The 10,996-nt window shown below is 41.6% G+C and overlaps 1 pseudogene; it reads left to right on the forward strand.

Moving 5' to 3' along the window:
- The first annotated feature begins 7 nt into the window (after positions 1-7).
- Positions 8-1,950, forward strand: LOC112076985 (GTPase IMAP family member 6-like; annotated as a pseudogene).
- Positions 1,951-10,996: the final 9,046 nt, after the last annotated feature.

Below are 10,996 nucleotides of genomic sequence, written 5' to 3' on the forward strand. Positions count from 1 at the left end.
ATATGGTTATATAGTACTTAATAACAGCTTTACAACATWKGTATTATATGAAGTGATTTGCGAAAACTTTTTGAAAAGTTACAATAAATAAGAAAAACCTGTTATACAATTAGACATGTATTGTTTTATGTCATCTACAGTTCCTTTACTAAAGGAGGCAGAGACATCAGACTTCGGTGAGTATGGCTCTATTCCTTCATGGTCAGAKAATTAATAAACCCCAATTCCCTCTGTTGTCAAACAGTGAATGGTTAACCTTTTTTAAACTAGAGAATACAGTATGTGTACAGCATCACCAAGCCAACCTATGTACAGAAATCCAGATCACATTATTCTCTCATGAATAATACATATTTCAGAGTGTATTATTTAATACTTGAATCAATGTTGCAAAGCTATTAGGACAAAACATTTMATTTCAGGTTCTGTAAATGGATACTGCCCACGTGAAAGATCCACAACCATAGGTGTTTCATCACCCTATCCCGWGGAGAATGACAGCCATKCAGGTAAGATAACAGTATCGGACAAATACAACTAGTGATGCAATAGCTAGTCTTCACTGTTGCTGTTAGCTGAATAYGGTTCCTGTGATTCCTGTGAATCTAATTTAATTAATTTAGTAACTAACAATGATAAAACTGAGTTACAGTWTGTATTTCCACAGATTCAGAGCAGCCAGCTGATCTGAGGATAGTTTTGGTGGGGAAGACTGGAGCAGGGAAGAGTTCAACAGGAAACACCATCCTGGGGAGAGAGGTGTTTAAAGTCGACTCTTCCCCTGCGTCAGTGACCGGACAGTGTGAGAGACAGAGTGGAGAGGTCAACGGGACGACGGTTCATTCGTCGACACACCAGCCTCTTCGACACAGCCAGGTCGGACGAAGAAGTGAAAGAGAAAAATAGAGGAGTGCGTTAAAATCCGTCCCGGGACCCACGCCTTCCTGCTGGTGATCAGGCTGGGGGTGAGGTTCACAGAGGAGGAGAGGAACGCCGTGAGGTGGATACAGGAGAACTTTGGAGAGGACGCCTCCATGTACACCATCTTGCTGTTCACCTGTAAAGACCAGCTGAAGGGAAAGAGGTGACAGATTCTCTGAAGATGTGTAAAGAGCTACGGAGACTCTCCATCACTTTAGGCGGCGGGTATCACTCTTCAACAACGACGCCAAAGACGACCCGCTCAGGTCCCAGAGCTGCTGGAGAAATCAAAGAGATGGTGGAGCTAACGAGGAGAGCACTACACCAACGAGATGTACCAGAAGGCTCAGAGGAAGATCAGAGAGGCGGAGGAGAGGAGAAGGAGGAGGAGAAAAGAAGGAAGGAGGAGAGGAAGAAAATTAAAAGAAGAGGTAAAGGTAGAGATAGAGAAAGAAAAGGAGGAAGAGAAAAGGGAGAGGTAGATAAAAAGAGGAATCTCGCATCGCTCTCGCAGTAACAGTAGTGTGTGTAGTAGTAGGGTGATCATAGCAGCTGCTGCTGATACCACAGTGGCCCTGGCTCTAGCTCCACTCTATATGGTGCTGGGAGCAGCCAGTGGAATAACGGCTATCTGCCTAAAGAATGGAAGGTGTGGAGCTAAAACAAATAACAGCAGCTAATATAGTCACTATGCTAGTGAGCCTGACCTGAAATAACCCTGCACATCTCATGACTGGTTTAATCATGGCAGTTATCTACAGTTCTCTTTCCCTGTTTGGAAACATGCAAAACTAGTTCATCATCGTTCCATTGGAGTAATAATGGACATGTGGTAACATGTAGAACTAGTTCATCATCGTTTCCATTGGATAATAATGGACATGTGGTAACATACAGAACTAGATTCACATCGTTCCATTGGATAATAATGGACATGTGGTAACATACAGAACTAGTTCATCATCGTTCCATTGGATAATAATGGACATGTGGTAACATGCAGAACTAGTTCATCATCGTTCCATTGGATAATAAAGACATGTGGTAACATGCAGAACTAGTTCATCATCTTCGTCTTCATGGTATATAAAATCGAACATGTGGTAAAAGATAAGATAGTTTATCTAAAGAGACATCGGCACATATAGATGAGTCACAAATGGCACTATTCCCTTAATAGTGCACTACTTTCTACCAGGACCCTAGTACACTACTTCTACCAGGACCTAGGTGCACTACTTTCTACCAGGAGCCTAGTGCACTACTTTCTACCAGGACCCTAGTCCCTACTACTAACCAGGACCCTAGTCCTACTTTCTACCAGGAGCCTAGTGCCCTACTTTCTACCAGGACCTTAGAGCCATACTTTCTACCAGGACCCTAGTGCCCTACTTTTCTACCAGGACCTAGTGCCCTACTTTCTACCAGGAACCTAGTGCACTACTTTCTACCAGGACCCTAGAGCCATACTTTCTACCAGGACCCTAGTGCCCTACTTTCTACCAGGACCCTAGTGCCCTACTTTCTACCAGGACCCTAGAGCCATACTTTCTACCAGACCCTAGTGCCCTACTTTCTACCAGGAGCCTAGTGCACTTACTTTCTACCAGGACCCTAGTGCACTATCAAGAATAGGATGACTATTTGGGAAGAAGAAGAAACCCACATGTACCCCCCACAACACAAACATCCTTCTGGAAGTCAAGAGAGTGAAGCCTTTAGCACAATCAACTTCACCTGGGTATCTGTGAGGCAGACAAGAGAGCTGAAGGAGGCCGGCTTATAATCCGTGTCATTGCCAAACATACTGCCTCTCAGTAACCTTCACATATGAACATTCTATCATTAATGAGCTTGAAGAGATCAGAGGATTTGATTCTGATTCAATAACCCTCATCGATACCTTTTAAATCACAAGGGTTATGCAAATATTACAACTATCACCTTTTTTTAGTTCAACAGATCACTTGGTCGTCCGGTTGTATCGATCAATTCTAGGGGATATTATTAATGACCTTGAATAGATCAGACTATTTTATCCTGAATCGATAACCCTCACAGCCATCCTCCAATCAAAAAGGTTACAGTATGCAAATATTGGTTACAGTATGGAAATATTGGAACTATATCACTTTTTTTTTTTCCATGGATCTCATTGGTGTCTGGTTGCTAATCAAGAATATAAAACAAATAAAAATGTTTACAAGAGTGTAATGTTAGCTAAACAGACTGTTACCAAAACTACATTGACACACCCTTTACTATTTTACACTGAGGGTTACTACACATAACTGTAACCCATTGTATCAGTTTCTCCAAAATTGAAATATTCAAGRCATTTATATATAAATTCCAGTAGTATTTTATCAAAATCCTTTTCAAAGTCATCTATGAATACCAGGTTTCCCAGATTTTTCACAAGGTTCTATTGTTTCCCGTACTTGTCTTATATTATCTCCAATGTGTCGTCCATGTAACAAACCTGTCTGATTAGGATGAATAATATCAGAGAATACCTTTGTAATTCGGTGCGCTATGCATTTTGCAAAATTGGTATCATCGCAACACTGAAGCGTAAGGGCCCTCTAAATTTAAAAAAATGTTTTACCCCCCTTTTCATGATATCCAATTGTGATCTTGTCTTACCGCTGCAACTCCTCAACGGGCTCTGGAGAGGCGATTGTCGAGTCATGCATCCTCCGCAACATGATCTGCCAAACCATGCTTCTTAACACCCGCCAATCCGACAACCGACAACCGAGTTCAGCCTGCAGGCGCCAGGCCTGCCAAAAGGAATCACCAGAGCGCGATGAGCCAAGTAAAGGCCACCCGGCCAAACCTGGACTACGCTTGGCAAATTGGGACTCCCGGTGATGGCCAACACGTGTAAACCAAGCGCCACCACTACGATCAGTAGCACTGTCAAAGCTGTACAAAACAAGTCTGGAAACAAGCACACATTAGGTGTTCGAATACTCATACTAACCGCACTAACCATACTATTGTGACGTGATTTGAGTATATAGTATGGTTATTGGTCATATTATTGTAATGAAACAGGCAGGAAGCAGGTCTCGAACCCTYGACCTTCTAGCCCGAGGTCCGGCGCGCTATCAACTGTGCCGCAAAAGMATGCTCAAGCGGCAGAGTCGATTTCCGCGCTTATAAACCCAGGGTCGTTACACTATGATATAGTTAGTATGCCAAAAGTTCCCGGATGTCGTACTAAATTCGCCACAATATGAAGTATACACGCAGAGGACACTACATCTGTACTTTAGGGCCCATAATGCAATTCTTCTTGAAATGGGCGTGGCTTCACAGCGTTTTCAGATTTTAAGAAAATGRCGAAAAATATGCAGCCRGAGTGGATACAAATGTATTGCATTAACTAATTATGACAAAATGTTAAGAAAATGTTGAGCAATGTAATAGACTTTTCAAATAAGTTACCTTGCACGTTATGTTGGCTGACAATTTGTTAGCTACGTTGTCCTTATGAACCACATAGCATATCATTACGGCAGCATGTACCGGTATGTTAGCTAGCTACCCAACGTTAGTAGTTACGCATCAAACTTGCCAGTATATTAACTATAGGCTATCTGATTACCCAACGTTTATTGACTTGATTATTCCCGGCATTCTTAGCTTAGCTAAATGRTATAGTCGTTGTTGTTTCTCAGTGGACATTCGGGTGCTTTCGTAAATTCGCTCTGGCTATCTACTCCGATTTCAGAGCACTCTTGTCTGAGTGGTCCAAAGCGCATAATAATGAATTTACGAGYGCTCAACACCCGTTGAAAATGGCCAGTGTCAGTAAACGTCAGCAAAAATGCGTAATAAAATTGTATCCAGCWGCACAGTTAGTCACCAACGCTCTGGTTAACATGAAAACAACTGACCAGCTCTGCTAGGGCGAGTAAAATGGTCAGAGTGGTCTCATTTGTGTCTGGAAGTAGCTAGCRTGCTAGCCAACATTAGCTTGACTGCTGTTGTAAGGCCAGAACGCTCGAATCAACCCTACTCCTCTGCCCAAGCATCCAGTGTGCGCTCCGAGAGCAAAAYGGTCTGAATTTACAAATTGACATTCTGAATTTATGAGCACAGTCTGGCACTCCAGATTGAATTTAAGAAAACACCCAAAGTTGAAAAATGTCTAACATAGCAACAGCATCAACTTCCGGTAGAGATGTAGGTAAGGCAAAGAGCTAGCACGCTCAACTGAAAGTTYGGTTACAGTATACTAAAATGAACTTATAGTATGTAGTATATACTCATTAAGTATGCAGTATACRGAATGTTAGTATTGGTATTCGAACACAGCCCTTGTGTCACAGATCACCCCGTATTGCTGCTCATTCTGTGCACCAGTTCCAGAKGTCTATGACACCGGCCTCTAGGTGTCACTGGACTGTCTCATTACGCAAGCCTGGTTCCCRTTTCCCCTGATTAGTAATTGTATATATGTGTCCTCTGTTCATAATTGTCTTGTCGGTTATTGTTTCCATGGCTGTTGGTCGTGTGATTACCTAAGCTTTGTTGTTTCGGCTTTCATGCTGCGTCTAGTGTTATTACTGGTCTCATCAAGTGTATGTATTAGAGATTTAGCCTCACTCTTTTGTTTGGGTTACTTCCTGTGTTTTTGTATAYGTGTTTGTTTGGGCTTCGTCCCCATGCCTATTCATGGTATGTTGTATTTTTGGGTGGAGTATTAAAACCCCCTATTACATATTCCTGTGCTTGTCTCCAATCATTTATACAAGATTACACAACGACAATGAATGGGGTGTTTAATACCGCGTTGGTAATAAGGCATTATTTGGTCCACCGCAACTTCTGGGGTAGTTAAATTTTGCTTGGTACCTAGCTAGCACCAATACAACCAGCCTGAAAACAATGATCAGTAGAAACTGCAGTCAATTTCAATATTCTTASCAATGATTTAGGAATCCTTGTGAGTAAGTATTAGCTAGGTTGCCACATGTTGTTCTCCTATTGAAATTTTACTTCAGTTCATGAAAATAAATAGCTAGGCAGCTACTTAACCCTTGTGAGGATCTGTGTTTATTGCGCTATAACCCAATACTATATCACATGTGATTGAATATTAGCAACTGTTGGCCTGAGTGCCTGTGTGTGTGATGGAAGTAACATTTAGCCCCAGATAGTGTGCTGAGAAGCTGTGGTTAACCTTGAGCGGGAACAGTATGCTTTCTATGCAGGTGCAAATCGCTCAAACAATGTTACAGAACTGTCTGACCTTAGTCTCCAGGGTGTGGGAGCGTAATCTACACAGCAACAGCGCCGGACACCAAGGAGCGCCAAGAGGCTGGGACCAGCCTGAGCGCCGGCGATGGGCTGAACAAGTTTAAACCAAGTTTAAACCAGCCTCTACTGTGATAGGCCAACAGATGAGTTGGAACTACGTCTATCACAGTATAAGAACAGCTGTTTACTTACATCCTGCCAGTTCTCTGTTCTGCCCTGCGAGGTGATACAGAGAACCCGTATATACAAAAATTGCATTTACCATTTATCGGTTGAGTTTAATAAAAATACTTATAGTACATTCGGTGACTCTGAATCACTGATACCAGATTTGAATTGACGCAAATCCCTTATACCCTGTTGCCTGAAGCTAACGTTATAAGCAGCCAGCTAGCTTCATCTGGCTAAGGCTCAACCAGACCGGGTTATGTGTTGTGAAGCTAACCACAATAGTGGAATTTAAAAGTACCTCTTTGAAAGTGATGCAGAAGGTTACAATTGGTGGAGTCATGACATATTTAAACTAAAAATAAACAAGGTTGGAATGTGGAGCAATGAAATTGGGTTATCAGTCTACTCGATGACAGCAACAGAACACAACTGTAAAGAGTTTACGCAAATGTTAGCGTTGCAGCTCCTATAGCGTGACTGTGGGAAATCACCTCCCCAGTCAGACTATTGTGCGCATTGATATTCATATTGCACTGTACAGTTTTACCTAAGGATTGGGTAAMGCTGGGGATCAATGAAATGGGGTATCAGTCTACTCAGTACCCAATAACTTTTTTCCCAACGTCCTCAGTTATTAGACTCCAAAACATCCACTCTGTATTGTTTTTACTCATAGTAGGTTGACTATTGTGGCTCAATTCAGTTGTTTCAGAGTTCCGCAATAAGAGCTACGGTGCTAATGTTCTCTGGGTGTCACTGAGTAGACTGATGCCCCATGTTTTTAATTTTATACATTTTTATTTAACATTTATTTTACTAGGCAAGTCAGTATGTAGTAACAAGTCAGTAACATTTACCCAACAAATTTTTATTTACAATGACTGCCTACAATGACGGCAAAAGGCCTCCTGTGGGGATGGGGGCTGGGATTTAAAATAAATATATCTCAAAACACACATCACGACGAGACAACACTACACTAAGACAACATAGCAAGGCAGAAACACATGACAACACAGCATGGTAGCAACAGAACATGTCAACGAACATGGTAGCAACACAAAACATGGTACAAACATTATTGGGCACCGACAACAGCACAAAAGGCAAGAAGGTAGAGGCAACAATACATCATGCAAAGCAGCCACAACTGTCAGTAAGAGTGTCCATAATTGAGTCTTTGAATGAAGAGATTTAGATAAAACTGTCCAGTTTGAGTGTTTGTTGCAGCTCGTTCCAGTTGCTAGCTGCAACGAACTGAAAAGACGAGTGACCCAGAGACGTGTGTGCTTTGGGGACCTTTAACAGAATGTGTCTGGCAGAACGGGTGTTGTATGTGGAGGATGAGGGCTGCAGTAGATATTTCAGATAGGGGGAGGGTTTTATAAATAAGCCTCAACCAGTGGGTCTTGCGCCGGGTATACAGAAATGACCAGTTTACAGAGAAGTATAGAGTGCAGTGATGTGTCCTATAAGAAGCATTGGTCACAAATCTGATGACCAAATGGTAAAGAACATCTAGCCGCTTGAGAGCACCCTTACCTGCCGATCTATAAATTACATCTTCGTAATCTAGCATGGATAGGATGGTCATCTGAATCGGGGTTAGTTTGGCAGTTGGGGTGAAAGTGGAGCAATTACAATAAATCTAGACTTTTTAAAATCTAGTTTTCCTCTAACTTTAGCCTGCAGCTTTGATATGTGCTAAGAGAAGGACAGTGTACCGTCTAGCCATACTCCCAAGTACTTGTATGAGGTGACTACCTCAAGCTCTAAATGCTCAGTGGTGGTAATCACAACTGTGGGGAGAGGGGCATTCTTCTTACCAAACCACATGACCTTTGTTTTGTTAAAGGGTAGAGAAAGCTTGTTGGACACTAAGAAAGCTTTGCTGTAGAGCATTTAACACAAAATCCAGGGAGGGGCCAGCTGAGTTTAAGACTATATCATCTGCATATAAATGGATGAGAGAGCTTCCTGCTGCCTGAGCTATGTTGTTGATGTAAATTGAGAAGAGTGTGGGGCCTAGGATCGAGCCTTGGGGTACTCCCTTGGTGACAGGCAGTTGCTGAGACAGCAGATGTTCTGACTTTATACACCACACACTTTGAGAGAGGTAGTTAGAAAACCAGGCCATAAACCCCTCAGACACCAATACTCCTTAGCCGGCACACAATAATGGAATCGTCTACCGTATCAAAAGCTTTGGCCAAGTCAATAAAAATAGCAGCACAACATTGCTTAGAATCAAGGGCAATGGTGACATCCTTGAGGACCTTTTAAGGTTGCAGTGACACATCCATAATCTGAGCTGAAACCAGATTACATACCAGACAGAATACTGTAGACATCAAGAAAGCCAGTCAGTTGATTATTGACAAGTTTTCCCAACACTTGATAGACAGGGCAATAGATATAAATAGGCCTATAAATCCTCATAAGGATCGGACCCTTTTTTAAAAATTTTCGCCTAAAATGACACCCAAATCTAACTGCCTGTAGCTCAGGCTCTGAAGCAAGGATATGCATATTCTTGGTACCATTTGAAAGGAAACACTTTGATGGTTGTGGAAATGTGAAAGGAATGTAGGAGAATATAACACATTAGATCTTGTAAAAGATAATACAAAGAAAAAAACAGCCATTTTTATTTTTTGTAGCATCATCTTTGAAATGCAAGAGAAAGGCCATAATGTATTATTCCAGCCCATGTGCATTTTAGATTTTGGCCACTAGATGGCAGCTGTGTATGTGCAAAGTTTGAGACTGATCCAATGAACCATTGCATTTCTGTTCGAAATGTTGTATCAGGACTGCCCAAATGTGTCTAATTTGTTTATTAATAACCTTTCATGTTCAAAACTGTGCACTCTCCTCAAACAATAGCATGGTATTCTTTCACTGTATGCTGTGCTGCTGTAAATTGGACAATGCAGTTCGATTAACAAGAATTTAAGATTTCTGCCAATATCAGACATGTCTATGTCCTGGGAAATGTTCTTGTTACTTACGACCTCATGCTAATCGCATTAGCCTACGTTAGCTCAACCGTCCAGCAGGGGACCCACCAATCCTGATGATCATAATGATTTGTGTCATTCAAAATATTGACAATTCCAGTGTAACTAAATAAATCTATTTTGCATTAAGTAACAGCTCTGTTAATAATTACATTAATACACATGTCAAATAAATTGAATAACGGAAGTGTTGTAGGGAGTTTCTGCTGTCTGTCTTGTTGTACCAAAGTCATAGCAGTGTTGGCTCACTGGAGAAACTAAAGTATTGATTCCTGTTTGACTTAAGTATGAATCTATTGTGCCAAGATATTTACTGTCTAATGGGCCCCACCTATGTAACTAGGTCATTATGGGCCCCACCTGTTTAGGCAGGTAAATAACTGAACGTTCACTGATCATGTCACCTAAGGTTAGTTGGAGGTGAAATCTTTGCTGTACAGATGTCAGGTTCACAGAAATGTATTATGTTGATCAGAACGGGGGGTTTCATTCTCTGCCCCACCCCATGACACATCATAAAACTGATTCAAATGTTATTTGTCACATACACATGGTTAGCAGATGTTAATGTGAGTGTAGCGAAATGCTTGTGCTTCTAGTTCTGACCATGCAGTAATATCTAACAAGTAATCTAACAATTTCACAACAACTACCTTATACACACAAGTGTAAGGGAATGATTAAGAATATGTACATATAAATATATGGATGAGCGAACACCGAACGGCATAGGCGAGATGCAGTAGATGGTATAGAGTACAGTATATACATATGAGATGAGTAATGTAGGTTATGTAAACATTACATAAAGTGGCATTGTTTAAAGCGGCTAGTGATACATTGATTCCACAGTCACGTGCTAATAGGGAGCTGCAACGCGACATTGTGCGTAAACTCTTTACAGTTGTGTTCTGTTTGCTGCCATCGAGTAGACTGATAACCAATTTCATTGCTCCACGATTAATTTTTAGTTTTAAATATTGCATGACTACACCAATTGTAACTTCTGCATCATTCAACAGGGTACTAAATCCACTATGTGTTAAGCTTCACAACACATAACCCGGTCTGGTTGAGCCTTAGCCAGATGAAGCTAGCTGGCTGCTTATAACGTTAGCTTAAGGCAACAGGGGTATAAGGGATTTGCGTCAATTCAAATCTGGTATCAGTGATACGAGTCACCGAATGTACTATAAGTATTTTTATTAAACTCCAACCGATTAAATTGTAAATGCAATTTTTTGTATATACGGTTCTCTGTATCACCTCGCAGGGCAGAACAGAGAACTGGCAGGATGTAAGTAACAGCTGTTCTTATACTGTTATAGACGTAGTTCCAACTCATCTGTTGGCCTATCACAAGTAGAGCTTGGTTCAATAACATTGTGTTAAACTTGTTCAGCCCATCGCGGCGCTCAGGCCTTTGGGTCCCAGCCTCTTGGCGCCCTTGGTGTGCCGGCGCTGTGCATCGTTAGATTACGCTCCCACACACCTGGAGATGAAGGTCAGAACAGTCTGTAACATTGTTGAGCGTATTTGCACCTGCATAGAAAGCATACTGTTCCCGCCATGGTTAACCCACAGCGTTCTCAGCACAACTAATTGGGGCGTTA

The sequence above is a fragment of the Salvelinus sp. IW2-2015 genome, unplaced genomic scaffold (genome assembly GCF_002910315.2).
Source record: "Salvelinus sp. IW2-2015 unplaced genomic scaffold, ASM291031v2 Un_scaffold4180, whole genome shotgun sequence".
Taxonomy (NCBI): domain Eukaryota; kingdom Metazoa; phylum Chordata; class Actinopteri; order Salmoniformes; family Salmonidae; genus Salvelinus; species Salvelinus sp. IW2-2015.